Here is a 17,020-nt window from a genome sequence, read left to right on the forward strand (position 1 = left end):
GCGCCCTTACATCAGGGTTCCTATCAGAGAGCCCCTTACATCAGGGTTCCTATCAGAGACCCCCTTACATCCGGGTTCCTATCAGAGACCCCCTTACATCAGGGTCCCTATCAGAGACCTCCTTACATCAGGGTTCCTATCAAAGAGCCCCTTACATCAGGGTTCCTATCAGAGACCCCCTTACATCAGGGTCCCTATCAGGGGGTCTCTGATAGGAACCCTGGTGTAAGGGTGCACTCTGATTGGAACCCTGATGTAAGGGAGTCTCTGATAAGAACCCTGATGTAAGGGGGTCTCTGATAGGAACCCTGATGTAAGGGGGTCTCTGATAGGAACCCTGGTGTAAGGGGGTCTGTGATAGGAATGCTGGTGTAAGGGGGTCTCTGATAGAAAAACCCTGATGTAAGGGGGTCTCTGATAGAAAAACCCTGATGTAAGGGGGTCTCTGATAGAAGAACCCTGATGTAAGGGGGTCTCTGATAGAAGAACCCTGATGTAAGGGCACACTCTGATTGGAACCCTGATGTAAGGGGGTCTCTGATAGGAACCCTGATGTAAGGGGGTCTCTGATAGGAACCCTGATGTAAGGGGGTCTCTGATAAGAACCCTGATGTAAGGGCGCACTCTGATAGGACTCCCTGATGTAAGGGGTCTCTGATAGGACTCCCTGATGTAAGGGGGTCTCTGATAGGAACCCTGATGTAAGGGGGTCTCTGATAGGAACCCTGGTTTAAGGGCGCACTCTGATTGGAACCCTGATGTAAGGGGGTCTCTGATAAGAACCCTGATGTAAGAGGGTCTCTGATAGGAACCCTGATGTAAGGGTGCACTCTGATTGGAACCCTGATGTAAGGGGGTCTCTGATAAGAACCCTGATGTAAGGGGGTCTCTGATAGGAACCCTGATGTAAGGGGGTCTCTGATAGGAACCCTGGTGTAAGGGGGTCTCTGATAGGAATGCTGGTGTAAGGGGGTCTCTGATAGAAAAACCCTGATGTAAGGGGGTCTCTGATAGAAAAACTCTGATGTAAGGGGGTCTTTGATAGGAACCCGGATGTAAGAGGGTCTCTGATAGGAACCCTGATGTAAGGGCGCACTCTGTTTGGAACCCTGATGTAAGGGGGTCTCTGATAGGAACCCTGATGTAAGAGGGTCTCTGATAGGAACCCTGGTGTAAGAGGGTCTCTGATATGAACCCTGGTGTAAGAGGGTCTCTGATAGGAACCTTGATGTAAGGGGGTCTCTGATAGGAACCCTGATGTAAGAGGGTCTCTGATAGGAACCGTCATGTAAGGGGGTCTCTGATAGGAACCCTGGTGTAAGGGCGCACTCTGATTTAAACCCTGATGTAAGGGGGTCTCTGATAAGAACCCTGATGAAAGGGGGTCTCTGATAGGAACCCTGATGTAAGAGGGTCTCTAATAAGGAACCCTGATGTAAGGGGGTCTCTGATAAGAACCCTGATGTAAGGGCGCACTCTGATAGGACTCCCTGATGTAAGGGGTCTCTGATAGGACTCCCAGATGTAAGGGGTCTCGGATAGGAACCCTGATGTAAGGTAATCTCTGACAGGAACCCTCATGTAAGGGGGTCTCTGATAGGAACGCCAATGTAAGAGGGTCTTTGATAGGAACCCAGATGTAAAGTAATCTCTGACAGGAACCCTCATGTAAGGGGGTCTCTGATAGGAACGCCAATGTAAGAGGGTCTTTGATAGGAACCCGGAAGTAAGAGGGTCTCTGATAGGAACCCTGATGTAAGGGGGTCTCTGATAGGAACCCTGGTGTAAGAGGGTCTCTGATAGGAACCCTGGTGTAAGAGGGTCTCTGATAGGAACCCTGATGTAAGAGGGTCTCTGATAGGAACCTTGATGTAAGGGGGTCTCTGATAGGAACCCTGATGTAAGAGGGTCTCTGATAGGAACCGTGATGTAAGGGGGTCTCTGATAGGAACCCTGGTGTAAGGGCGCACTCTGATTTAAACCCCGATGTAAGGGGGTCTCTGATAAGAACCCTGATCAAAGGGGGTCTCTGATAGGAACCCTGATGTAAGAGGGTCTCTGATAGGGAACCCTGATGTAAGGGGGTCTCTGATAGGAACCCTGATGTAAGGGGGTCTCTGATAGGGAACCCTGATGTAAGGGGGTCTCTAATAGGAACACTGATGTAAGGGCGCACTCTGATTGAAACCCTGATGTAAGAGGGTCTCTGATAGGACTTCCTGATGTAAGGGGTCTCGGATAGGAACCTGATGCAAGGGGGTCTATGATAGGAACCCTGATGTAAGGTAAGACTCTGAGAGGGAGAGCAGATATTTGGAGATATCTGATGGGGACCCTGATGTAAAAGGACACTCTGATGGGGACACCGGTGTAAGGAGAGACCCTGATAGAGACATCAAATGGTATGGTGTCTCTGATGGGGACCCTAATATATATCCCATTGTAAGGGAGGTTCTGATAGGAACAGCATATAAAAAAGGACCCAGGTTCTGTTTATTCATCCTGACACATACTCGTGTCCCCTGATCACTCCTGCACCAGCTGTCAGACATTACTTCCAGGTCATGCGAAGGGTGAACGTGGAATATGGGTTCCCTGCATCTCTCTCACACTGTGACAGACTGTCTGTGACTCGCACACAATGCTGACAATATGACTTTCCCCTGGACCTCCAGCTCAGATTCCGCCCAGCTATTTTCTCTCCAGGTTGAATGTTTTTCTTTATACAGAATAGACTGAATCAGGAAAATACCACATTTTAGCCACTAGATGGAGCTGATGAATACAGGAAATACATACTCATCTAGTGGCCACAATGCAGTATTTTCCCGAATCACTCTATTCAACATAAATAAATAACATTCGACCTAGAGAGAAAATGGAAGAAAAATATATTTAAAATATATTAAAAAAAAAATATTTATTTTTCCCAAATATATTGGAAATATATTTGAAATGCTACAATTTTGGCCATATTCAATATATTTTTAAAAATGTTTCCTTAAATATATTGGAAATATATTTTTCTTCCATATGGGTATTTTCATGAGTATATTTGTCTCTGCAGAGCGTTGCATCTGATCAAAATGTGGGACAGCTAAAGAAAGAAACGGGGACACGAGGACTGAGCTCCAAAAGGAAGGACCATTGGGAGCGCTATTTATTTGCAGCAGACGGTGCTGCCGAATGTTGGGAAGAGGGGACCGGCGGTTTTATGACTCAGAACCATTTTTTTTTTTTTTTTTCATAAACACATTTTCAATTCCTCATCCGCCGACATCAGAGCCGCTATTACACCAGTTCACGGGCTGGAAGTGGAGATGGATACCGTGTTTTGTTGATAATCTCCGCCGAGGGAATCGCAGCAGCTGCCAAAAATCAGGGGGAAAAAATGAGCGCTCCAAAAATGCAATTAGAACAGTTAAAGGCATTGCAAAAAAAAAAAAGCAGCCAAATCCAGCCGCACCACGCTGCGTCCCCCGCTAAGACCGCTCATGCTTGAAGGGTTTATTGACTCAGGGGACCCCGCGGTCTCCCCCCCACCCCATACCACCCCCATTCTTCAAGTTCAACGAACAGATACAATAAATAAATAAAATAACAAAAAAAATGGTAACAATGAAACTTGAAAGTAACTTAAAGTGGCTGTAAACCTCTGGAATAAAAAATTAACAAAGCATGACTTTCTATAGGATATATCCCGGGAATGTCTCCATGAAGAGTACCTGTCACCCGCCCAATCAAAATTGAGTATGCAGTAATATTGTGTTGGCTTCCACTGAAATTAATTTTAGTGAATGTTTCCCAGCCAATGCACCTGTACTGGTACTTTTTTTTTTTTTGCATATTTAATTTTTCTCGCCACGTGTGTCACTCTGCACTTACATTATATACACTGTATTACCAAAAGTATTGGGAAGCCTGCAGGGTCTGCGCTCCCACTAGGCAAACTAGGCAGCCGCCTAGGGCGCACTGCCTTCTAGGGGTGCACTGTTGCCTAGGGTAGGGTGACCAGTCCCCGGTTTTGTCCCTGTTTTGCAGGGCCGATCCTGGGAAGGTGCACAGTGAGCTGGGGCAGGGGTGGCGTGCCCAGGGCCGGCCCTGCCATAGGTTCCTTGGGCTGACTTCGGAAGGGAAGGGGGGGTTGCCGCATGATTAAACAGAGCAGGGTTCTTCCGCTTAACCGGCACGGCCGCTGTAATGTGAAGTCCTGCCTCCTGGACCGCCGCCAACCTATGATAGACAGCACACTGGTAACGCCTATCATAGGAGCCGGTCCAGGAAGCGGGACTTTACATTACAGCGCCGGGTAAGCAGAAGAACCCTGCTCTGTTTAATCATGCGGCACTCTAATCCCCATACACTGGTCACTCTGCATTGATGGGGGCACACTGGTCACTCTGCATTGAGGGGGGCACTGGTCACTGGTCACTCTGCATTGATGGGGCACTGGTCACTCTGCATTGATGGGGCACACTGGTGACTGGTCAATCTGCATTGATGGGGCATTGGTCACTGGTCACTCTGCATTGGTGGGGGCACACTGGTCACTGGTCACTCTGCATTGGTGGGGGCACACTGGTCACTGGTCACTCTGCATTGGTGGGGGCACACTGGTCACTGGTCACTCTGCATTGATGGGGGCACACTGGTCACTCTGGATTGATGGGGCATTGGTCACTGGTCACTCTGCATTGATGGGGCACACTGGTCACTCTGCATTGATGGGGCACTGGTCACTCTGCATTGATGGGGGCACACTGGTAACTCTGCATTGATGGGGCACTGGTCACTATGCATTGATGGGGGCACTGGTCACTCTGCATTGATGGGGGCACACTGGTAACTCTGCATTGATGGGGCACTGGTCACTCTGCATTGATGGGGGCACACTGGTAACTCTGCATTGATGGGGCACTGGTCACTGGTCACTATGCATTGATGGGGGCACTGGTCACTCTGCATTGATGGGGGCACTGGTAACTCTGCATTGATGGGGCACTGGTCACTATGCATTGATGGGGGCACTGGTCAATCTGCATTGATGGGGGCACTGGTAACCCTGCATTGATGGGGCACTGGTCACTCTGCATTGATGGAGGCACACTGGTAACTCTGCATTGATGGGGCACTGGTGACTCTGCATTGATGGGGGCACACTGGTAACTCTGCATTGATGGGGCATTGGATACTGGTCACTCTGCATTGATGGGGCACACTGGTCACTCTGCATTGATGGGGCACTGGTCACTCTGCATTGATGGGGGCACACTGGTAACTCTGCATTGATGGGGCACTGGTCACTGGTCACTATGCATTGATGGGGCACTGGTCACTCTGCATTGATGGGGGCACTGGTAACTCTGCATTGTTGGGGCATTGGTCACTGGTCACTCTGCATTAGGTTCCTTGGGCTGCCTTCAGAAGGGAAGGGGGGGGGGTGCCGCATGATTAAACAGAGCAGGTTTCTTCTGCTTAACCTGCACGGCCGCTGTAATGTGAAGTCCCGCCTCCTGGACCGCTGCCAACCTATGATAGACAGCACACTGGTAACGCCTATCATAGGAGCCGGTCCAGGAAGCGGGACTGCACATTACAGCGGTCGCGCTGGGTAAGCAGAAGAACGCTGCTCTGTTTAATCATGCAGTGCTCTAATCCCCATACACTGGTCACTCTGCATTGATGGGTGCACACTGGTCACTCTGCATTGATGGGGGCTCACTGGTCACTCCGCATTGATGGGGGCACTGGTCACTCCGCATTGATGGGGGCACTGGTTACTCTGCATTGATGGGGCACACTGGTCACTGGTCAATCTGCATTGATGGGGCATTGGTCACTGGTCACTCTGCATTGATGGGGGCACACTGATCACTCTGCATTGATGGGGGCACACTGGTCACTCTATATTGAAGGGGGCACACTGGTCACTGGTCACTCTGCATTGATGGGGGCACTGGTCACTCTGCATTGATGGGGCACTGGTCACTCTGCATTGATGGGGGCACACTGGTGACTGGTCAATCTGCAATGATGGGGCATTGGTCACTGGTCACTCTGCATTGATGGGGGCACAGTGGTCACTGGTCACTCTGCATTGGCGGGGGCACACTGGTCATTGGTCACTCTGCATTGATGGGGGCACACTGGTCACTCTGCATTGATGGGGCATTGGTCACTCTTCATTGATGGGGCACACTGGTCACTGGTCACTCTGCATTGTTGGGGCATTGGTCACTGGTCACTCTGCATTAATGGGGGCACTTGTCACTCTGCATTGGATGGGGGCACTGGTCACTCTGCATTAATGGAGCACTGGTCACCCCCTCTCTGGCACAATGCTCCCCCCTCTCTGACACACTGCTCCCCCACCCTGACACACTGCTCCCCCCCCCGTGACACACTGCTTCCCCCCCCCTGACACACTGCGAGTGATTCAAGTATAGGGGAAATTCTGAAGTTTTCTTTATTTATTGGGGGGGGGGGGGGGCGCAAGTAGCTGGTCTTGCCTAGGGCGGAGAATAGTCTAGCAACGGCCTTGGACGTCTGCCTTTACACACACATGAACTTTAATGGCATCCCAGTCTTAGTCCGTAGGGTTCAATATTGAGTTGGCCCACCCTTTGCAGGTCCCGGACAGTTCCTGAGACTTTTCTTATCTCTTTATATACAGTTGTGTTGTTGTATGTTGTGATAACAGCAGAAAAAGCACCATTGTGAACATGAGAAGCTTATATTATGGCCAAAAGTACACTATGTTGTCAAAAGTATTGGGACGCCTGCCTTTACACACACATGAGCTTTAATGGCATCCCAGTCTTAGTCCGTAGGGTTCAGCATTTGGTTGGCCCACCCTTTGCAGCTATAACAGCTTCAGGGAAGGCTGTCCACAAGGTTTAGGAGTGTCTATGGGGATGTTTGACCATTCTTCCAGAAGAACATTTGTGAGGTCAGGCACTGATGTTGGAAAGAAGGCCTGGCTCGCAGTCTGCGTTCTAATTCATTCAAAGGTGTTCTATCGGGTTGAGGTCAGGACAATCAAGTTCCTCCACCCCAAACTCGCTCATCCATGTCTTTATGGACCTTGCTTTGTGCACTGGTCCAAATCATTTGGTGGAGGGGGGATTATGGTGTGGGGTTGTTCTTCAGGGGTTGGGCTTGGCCCCTTAGTTCCAGTGAAGGGAACTCTTAAGGCGTCAGCATACCAAGACATTTTGGACAATTTCATGCTCCCAACTTTGTGGAAAAATTTGGGGATGGTCCCTTCCTGTTCCAACATGACTGCGCACCAGTGCACAAAGCAAGGTCCATAAAGACTTGGATGAGCGAGTTTGGGGTGGAGGAACTTGACTGGCCTGCACAGAGTCCTGACCTCAACCTGATAGAACACTGATTTTGGTAAAAAAAAAAAAAAAAACAGTAAGTGTATATTGATTGGTTTGTGTGGAAGTTATGCGGGGGGGGGGGGGGGGGGAGAGATATAAGTGATAAAAAAGACACTTAAAAAAAAAAAATCCCAGTTTGCTTTGAATTGACCGTAAAATACACAAATTTACCATTTCAGCAACACCCCCCGGTGCTTCTCCCTGATCCAGGCCGTTGATGACAAAAGACCTTGAAGGGTCTTCAGTTGAGATGTGTATTTTTCTTAATTACGTCTATCATCCAGTATACGGGAGCGGACACCGGAACAATGGAATTATTCCTTTGTTTGTGACCGCTGATTGAAGACTTTTGACAGAAAACAAAACAGGATCATTAATCATTAGGAGAGAAATGAAATCACGTCTCTTTCTGCTTGAGCTGATCTTATCTTGTAATTGTCATCATTATAATCATTGTTATTATTTATGCCACATCATCATTCTCTAAACGCCAGCCAAGATGGGAACCTAAAGCAATTTACACATTATTTACAGGCTATTCATAGCACGGCAGGAAAATGAAGGCGAGCAATTTGGTGTACCAACCGAGAACGCCGAGGAACGGAAATAACTCCATTGAAAACGCTGCCCTTCCAACCCGATGAAATGAACCTTTTTGTTGCAAAACGAGTAACTGGCTGGTAACTCTTCCAGGAGACACATCAACTATTTAACCTCAGGGCAATCAGGAGAGAGGAACAGGTACTTATAGAATATGTAAACCATCGATCCTCAAACTGTGTCCTGCAGGCCAGGTGCGGCCCTTTTATTGCTTTTAAACGGCCTTTTGGGGCATTATCCCTCTCACTGACACTAATGATGGGGCACTATTCCTTCCACTGACACCAATGATGGGACACTATTCCTCCCACTGACACCAATGATGGGGCACTATTCCTCCCACTGACACCAATGATGGGGCACTATTCCTCCCACTGACACCAATGATAGAGCACTATTCCTCCCACTGACACCAATGATGGGGCACTATTCCTTCCACTGACACCAATGATGGGACACTATTCCTCCCACTGACACCAATGATGGGGCACTATTCCTCCCACTGACACCAATGATGGGGCACTATTCCTCCCACTGACACCAATGATAGAGCACTATTCCTCCCACTGACACCACTGATGGGGCACTATTCCTCCCACTGACACCAATGATGGGGTACTATTCCTCCCACTGACACCAATGATGGGGCACTATTCCTCCCACTGACACCAATGATGGGGCACTATTCCTTCCACTGATACCAATGACGGGGCACTATTCCTCTCACTGACACCAATGATGGGGCACTATTCCTCTCACTGACACCAATGAAGGGGCACTATTCCTCTCACTGACACCAATGATGGGACACTATTCCTCTCACTGACACCAATGATGGGGCACTATTCCTCTCACTGACACCAATGAAGGGGCACTATTCCTCCCACTGACACCAATGATGGGGCACTATTCCTCCCACTGACACCAATGATGGGGCACTATTCCTCCCACTGACACCAATGATGGGGCACTATCCCCCCCACTGACACCAATGATGGGGGACTATTCCTCCCACTGACACCAATGATGGGGCACTATTCCTCCCACTGATACCAATGATGGGGCACTATTCCTCCTACTGACACCAATGATGGGGCACTATTCCTCCCATTAAAACCAATGTTTGGGCACTTTTCCTCCCATTGACACCAATGAGGGGGTAATAGCCCTTCCACTTACATCATTGAAGGGACACTATTCTTTCCCCCATTAAGCATAGTTGCTGGGTCATTTTTTAACTCCCAATAATGACCAACCCTTGGCCATTTTCTAATCCCATTGATCATAGCCCCAGCCCCCCTAAGGTCTGAAGGACAGTGAACTGGCCCTTTGTTTAGAAAGTCTTAGCACCCCAGATGTAAAGCAATCATTTTTCATATAGGCTTTAACATGTTAATATCATTTGAAAAGTAACAATACCTGGTGATCCTGCCAAGAACATTCTGCTATAGGGTGCCAATGCTGCGCCCGTCTCCCAGTTGTACTTTTGCACTGCCGCTAGGGATGAGCAGGATGAATTCAGCAAAATTTTCCTAAAAAAAAAAAGAAGAAAAAAAAAATGTTATCTTTATTTGGAGAATATTCCAGAATAAAATTAAAGGAAGTTACATTTATTTCATTTATTGGTTTTGAATTTGGGTTTTCATTAATTTTGTTTGAATATGTATTTGTTTACTTTACATTCCTTTACTTATTATTCTATTTCTTTCCATTCATTTCATGTGAAAATAATGTAAACTAGTGAGGCTAATTTGGATGAAAGGAACTTTTGTTTTCTGAGTGCAATTGTCTTTAACTTGCCGACCGCCCGCTGCAGAGATGCCGTACCTGTATGGCTGTTTGCGGGAGCACTCCTGGGGGCACGCTCGGGCCCCCATTAGGCAGCGGGGAAGCCGTTCCACGGGGCCAGCAGCCGTGACTGCCACCAGGCACCCGCGATCGCTCCCCGTGAAAAGAAAACGCCGGTCTGCTATTGTAAACATGGCAGACCGTTGTTCTCTCAGGAATCAGCACAGAGCGCCTGTGATCCTCCTATTTAGGAACACAGGTCTCTGTGTTGATTTCACAAGCCCATCCCCCTCACAGTTAGAAAACACCCCTTAGGCACACACTTAACCCATTGATCGCCTCTGAGTTAACCCCTTCCCTGCCAGTGTCATTATCACAGTAACAGTGCATATTTATAGCACTGATTACTGTAGTAATGTCACTGGTCCCCCCCAAAAGTGTCAAAAAGGTCAGTCAGGGGTCCGATCTTTCCGCCGCAAAGTCGCAGTCCTGCTAAAAATGTCACTGGTCCCCCCAAAAGTGTATAAAATGTCAATTAGGGGTCCGATCTGTCCCGCTAAAAATCGCTAATCGCCGCCATTACTAGTAAAAAAAAATAAATAAATAAATAAAAATGACATAAATCTTTCCCCTAGTTTGTAGACACGATAACTTTTGTGTAAACCAATCAAAAAACACTTATTGGGATTTTTTTTTTATGAAAAATATGCAGCAGAATACAAATCGGTCCTAAAATGATGAAAAAATTAGATTTTTCCTTTTTTTTTTTTTTTTATTGGGAATGTTATATAGCAGAATGTGAAAAATATTGTTTTATTTTTTTGTTTATAGCGCAAAAAAAAAAAAAAAAAATAGCAGAGGGGATCAAATGCCATCAAAAGAAAGCTCTATTTGTGGGAAAAAAAAGGACATCAATTTTATTTGGGCACAGCGTCGTAATTGTCCGTTAAAGTAACGCAGTGCTGAATCGCAAAAAGTGCCCTGGTCATAAAGGGGGAAAACCTTCCGGGGCTGAAGTGGGTAGTTTAGGTAATTAATTTTATTCCTTTTTAATTACTAATATTTATATTAATTGTGTCTGTGCCTGTTCACACTTGAGTGTACGGAATCTCACCATTCTACCCACGACTCCAGAATCGCGGCAAAACGCAAGACGCGCTTGCAGTGCCATTATTTCCTTCTCTTGCACCAAACGCGGTGGAATTTCGCATCCAATTGTCGACCAACAAAACATGCTAAAATCACGGCAAAATGTGAGATCTCAAACGTGCCTGGCTCAGTGCCAAAATTTGGGACATGAGCTGCTTTGGCACTTTTTTGGAATGGAGGGAGGCCCATACCAAATGAATTGTGTCACTACGAAAACACACTACGAAAACGTTCAAAAGAGAGTGAAAAATGCAACGAGACAGCTTTCTTCAGGTCTCAACGGGGCCTACATGGCCTCTGAGGGTTACACATGGACTATTTACAGACAATGGCACCCTTAGAAACCAGCATTTTTTTTTTACAGGGAGAATTTGTTAAAGATGCAGAAGTAACAGCCATTGTAGTTCATTAGCTTTACGAGTCAGGGGTATAATTGGAAATGGGCAGACTGGCAACTTTTGGCCCAGGGGACAAGTACAAGAGGCCCATGGGGCAGCGACTCGGCCCCCCTCCCACTCTCCCTCATTCTATCCTCCTCTTGACCCCCAAGCTGAAGCCCTGCTCTAGATACTCTCTGCTTACTGGCTGAATCCGGGTTCCTGACCTGGCCAGCAGAGGGCGGTTTGGAGGAGCTGGGACAGTCGGGGCTGGCCGGGGGGAGAAGAGTCTCCAGTGGGGCATGGAACCGGCCTCTGCTCAGACACAGCTTACACCATCCATGCTGGGGTGAGGGCTGCTTTCTGTCCTTGTCTTCAATCCACACTCAGTAGGTCAGTGGTGGGGACCTTTTACTTCTCTTCACCAGGAATCCTTTAGGCATGTCTGTGGCAGAATCAGTGCAGCCTTTTATGGGGCATCAGAGTGTCCCAGGGGGCAATTGCCCCCCTGCCCCCTGGCCCAGTCCTCCCCTGACTGGAAAGCATGAAGATGGTTTACCCCAGAGCAGGGTTGCCATCAGGGGGGTACAGGCAGTACTCCTGTATGGGGCCCCCGACACATAGGGGGGCCTGGGCAGCAGGAAGATCGGTAGGATGACAGCATACCTCCCAACCTGGACAGGACTGTCTCGCTGTCCTGATGTACAGAGGCTTTGTCCGGCATAATTCTGGTGATAAATGTTACCTTCTATCTCAGAAGGACCTGCAGCAGTGGGAACATTTAGAACAGCCAGGGATTGGCTAACAAACCAGCTGGGTGTGCACTATGCAGCCACAATGAGAGACTGCACCTGTCAAATTCATGTTGTGATGTCGGTAATGGGCGGGGCTGCTACTCAGACCCGCCCCCTGTGTCAAGCAACACGTGCATAGGGAAGAAGGAGATGGAAGATATGGCAGCCAGCAACAGAAAGGTATTTTAGAAAGTAAATCATGTGGAAGATGGGGGACCTTTCGGGAAGATAAGGGCAGAGGAGAGGTTTGTGTGTTGCAGAGGTTGTAGCAGCTGGGAAGAGGTGCAGTACAGAGGCATTTACATACATTCGCTACTATGGACAGCTTGGTATAGCACTACTCCCGATTTTTAACATTGGCCTCAATGGAGAATTTTGGTCAACTTGGTATAGCACTGCTCCCTGTCTAACATTTGCATCTATGGGAAATCTTGGTCAGCTTAGTAAGGCACTACTCCCTATCTAGCACTCTCCTGAACCCTGTGCATAATGCACTCCAGAACCCTACATTCTGTATCTAGCATTCTCCTGAACATATTCCTGACCCCTGCACTCTGTACGTGGATGGGGTTGCGAATTTGTGGAGGGTTGCGCTGTGAGGGGTGATTGGGAGGGATTTCTGCTAGGAAGAGGGATTGGGGGAGGGGGTAATAATATAATTTTATAGGTAAAGGAGGAAGTGATTGGCGCTGCCAGATATAGGGTGTGGGACAAATAAATAAAGTGGGTTATCTAGTGATCAATCTCTGTTGTACCCACAGTTTGGGAAGTCCTGCCCTAACAGACTGAAGCAGGGTGGGGCGAAGTCTCTGCGCTCCCAATGGCTGTCCGTGGGGCACATGTGCAGTAGCGCAATCCCACGGACACAGGTACACTGGACGCAGAGACACTTGGATTTTATAAATACAACAGAGATTGATCACTACTAGATAACCCACTTTATTTATTTGTCCCACACCCTATATCTGGCAGCGCCTATCACTTCCTCTTTTACATATACATTTGATACATCCTTTTATAGGGCTGTATTTTTTGAAGTGGGCTGCAGCCAAGTCTGGTTCATAGTTTTTTATCCTAAGCGCGGATTCTTTGGTTTATATCTAATAATATAATTTTGATATTTTCAGTGGAAGGGGGGGCCCTGTCAGGTAGGTTGTATGGGGCCCCAGGATTTCTAGCGGCAGCCCTGCCCCAGAGATGCAGACAACGGTTTTAAATTTGGATCTTCTTCCCATTTTTCGTGAAATGACCTTTATCCAAATTTCCACTCACCACCTTCACCATCTACAGTACATCTTTATTTTTTTTGCCCTCTTGAACAGAAAATGACCCTTCAGATCCTTGGTGCCCGTCCTTTTGTTGTATTCATGAGAACGGACGTCTGAGCTATTTTAGTCTGATGAGCAGATGTTGGTGTCGGCTTCAAGCAAAGGACGTTGGTAAAATGTGCCCTCTACCTTTCTGCTGACTATAATGACTTAAAATCCAGCAGAGAAGAGCTTTACCTGAGGGGGAAGTTCATCTGAAGACGTGGCGGGGCAGGAATAGCCCTTGGGGTGTCATACATAACCGCCATTACATAAACGTGGCCTAATCGTCATGTAAAATGCTAATGTCAGCTGTGACCTATATATCTTTCAGAAGCCAGATGTGTTTTCTAGGAATTACTGTTTGCATACTGTACAGAAATAGTGATATTGAAAACAGCCATAGAGGCCTCAGGGTTGTTTTAGTAAAGGAGAACCTACATTATCTTTGAATATCCAACCATGTGTACAGGATGTAAAGCGGAGCTCCAGGCGAAAAGCGAAATCCACCAATCAAATACATATCTGGAGTTTTTTTTATGGGATAATCAGCAGAAACACATTTCAAGTACTCCTTCTAACCTAAAGCTATGTGAGGGTAATATTGGTTTGGTATTCTAACTGTGTATAGGCCTGGCTCTGCCTTATCGACTTTATTGTTTTGGAAATGAGTTTTAGCTGAACTCCTGAATTTTACATACGGGGGGGCCATTCTCAACCAGGGTTACTCCAGAGATTGCCAGGTTTTCCTTGCATAGTTCTGGATCCAGCGCCACTTGGCAGAGCCAACTGGATGACATTGATAATCACTTTAGCGATCTGTAAGGGTGGTATTCTGGCCACCTATCTAAGGAACATTCTTCTTACTGGTCACCAATGTAAGGAACATTCTTCCCATTGACCCCCAATGCAAAGAACATTCTTCCCATTGACCACCAATGTAAGGGACATTCTTCCCACTGACCACCAATGTAAGGGACATTTTTCCCACTGGCCACCAATGTAAGTAACATTCTTCCCACTGACCGCCAATGTAAGGATCATTCTTCCCACTGACCACCAATGTAAGGGACATTCTTCCCACTGACCACCAATGTAAGGGACATTATTCCCACTGACCACCAATGTAAGGGACATTATTCCCACTGGCCACCAATGTAAGGGGCATTCTTCCCACTGACCACCAATGTAAGGGACATTATTCCCACTGGCCACCAATGTAAGGGGCATTCTTCCCACTGGCCACCAATGTAAGGAACATTCTTCCCACTGACCACCAATGTAAGGAGCATTCTTCCCAGTGACCACCAATGTAAGGGACATTCTTCCCACTGACCACCAATGTAAGGATCATTCTTCCCACTGACCACCAATGTAAGGGACATTCTTCCCACTGGCCACCAATGTAAGGAGCATTCTTCCCACTGACCACCAATGTAAGGGACATTATTCCCACTGGCCACCAATGTAAGGGGCATTCTTCCCACTGACCACCAATGTAAGGAGCATTCTTCCCAGTGACCACCATTGTAAGGGATATTCTTTCTACTGACCACCAATGTAAGGGGCATTCTTCCCATTGACCACCAATGTAAGGAGCATTCTTCCCACTGATCACCAATGTAAGGAACATTCTTCCCCTTGACCACCAATGTAAGGAACATTCTTCCCACTGACCACCAATGTAAGGAACATTCTTCCCTCTGACATCCAATGTAAGGAGCATTCTTCCTATTGACCACCAATGTAAGGGACATTCTTACTATTACCCACCAATGTAAGTGGCAACTTTCCCATTGACCACCAATGTATTGGGTTTAAATCAAAGTATTAAACTCCGCGCTGTAGGATATATATTAGGTGAATGAGTAGACTGCAGCCCCCCAGAAATATAGTCAAAGACTATAAAAAATGAGAGATAAGGGTGTGGGAATGGCGCTGTCTATAGTGAATGTGTATATAGTAAGACAGGAAGGTATATAAAGTATGCACAGAACAATGAATGGATAAATAAATATCAATATGGTACTAACGATAAATAATGATCATAAATACACCTAAAATATAATAATATGCAAACCTTATAAAGTGTAGAAATAAATAACAATTGTAGCACCCTTGTCTTAATGCAAGGTTGCTGTTAAATTTAGTTTGCTGAGCCTTAACTAGCTTAGCTGTAATTATTCTGTGGTCATTGAGCTTCCCTTCTTAATCTAGGTTTGACTGCGTTTCTCCCTTCCGTCAGCAGGTGGCACTGTAGCCTCTGACACTAGAGTGAGAATTACAGTTAAACAAACTGTTAATGTCCATGTGTCTCTCAGCCAATTACATTGTCACTACGGCATTCTGGGAGATCTTATTTAAAGGATGGGAGGTCCAATAATCGCTCTCTTCCCGCCCGGACCCCCTTGGGGGAGGGTGTGTGTGCTCTGTTTGCTGCTGACTAGGCCTGAAGCCTGAGGCCTAGTCAGATACCTGGGATTCTGCTGAGGAGAGCCAGCGACCCACATGGGAAAGATCATCCACAGACATCCAGTAACCTGTGTGAGTAACCTGCTTGTTTCTTATGGAGGACAGCTGTCCAGACAGTACAGACCACAGAAAGGGATTGTGTCTAGTGGAGAGAAGATGTCTCCCAGATCAATCTGAAGCTCATGGATACCTAATCATTCTCAAGGTCTGCTATCGTGTACTGCTGTCTGAATACCTGTCTTTTGCAATTGGAGTCTGCCTAATAGACTGTTCTTAAAGGGTGTCCTGGACCCTACCCCTCTCTCCCCCGGTTTATTCTTGTCCTGTTGAGAAGAAATAAACTATTCCTTTACTTCAGCATAAAAGTGACTGGCGCCCAGCATTTATTTTACCTGCATCACTACCCACCATGCCTGACAATCCACACCCACAGGAGGTATGTAGCCCCTCTCTGCCTCTGAAGGTCATCACTAGGCCCTAGGGAGTTCTGGGGGTCCGCTACACAATAATAGTGAATAAAGTGACTGTGTGCATAAAATTATACAATATAAATAAATAGGGTCCAATAAAGTGCGAGCATAAATATTATAGCAAATTAATCAATAATTAAGGTGACCAGTGCAAAATGCAATGAAAACAATTGAATGTAAATAAACGGGTCCAATAAAGTGCAAGCTAAATGATGTAGCAAATAGATCAATAATTAAGGTGACCAGTGTAAATACAATGAATAATGAAAATAGAAAGTGACTCAGTGACAGTGAAAAAGGCTGTGCTGTATATACCAGAAAGTGGATGGTAAATAATAAAAGTGACGAAGTGAACAAATTAGTCCATATAAGTGACTGAAGTCTTCATATGGTATACTGGAATCAACCCCGTGGTGGGTGGTAGGTGAGGTGCTCAGTGCCCCTAAAGTAGGTAGCCCACTCAACGGAAATACCCACCCCACACAGGGGTAAAGAGCGGGTATATAAACAGTGGAATTAATCCCTCTGATGGGTCCTGGTCCACTCCGGGGGTCCTGGAATAGGAATGTATCAAAGGTGCCTAGTAAGGCTCCGGGATGGTTCCCACAGGGATGCCAGGTATCAGGGAGATCCACTCTCATGTATAGTACACACTCCAATGGCAGCCAGGTATAGCGG

At 47.0% G+C, this 17,020-nt stretch overlaps 1 protein-coding gene across 1 annotated transcript in view; it reads right to left on the reverse strand.

Annotated features, from left to right (window-relative positions):
* The window catches only part of LRFN2 (leucine rich repeat and fibronectin type III domain containing 2), an 890,926-nt gene that overhangs the window by 670,688 nt on the left and 203,218 nt on the right, over nucleotides 1-17,020 (reverse strand). Inside the window, exon 2 of the mRNA XM_082249300.1 lies at nucleotides 9,405-9,517. The gene's annotated coding sequence lies outside the window, so the exon portion shown is untranslated. The remainder of the gene's footprint in view (nucleotides 1-9,404; nucleotides 9,518-17,020) is intronic.

Source organism: Pelophylax lessonae (assembly GCF_965119305.1).
Source record: "Pelophylax lessonae genome assembly, chromosome: 3".
NCBI classification, from domain to species: Eukaryota; Metazoa; Chordata; class Amphibia; order Anura; family Ranidae; genus Pelophylax; species Pelophylax lessonae.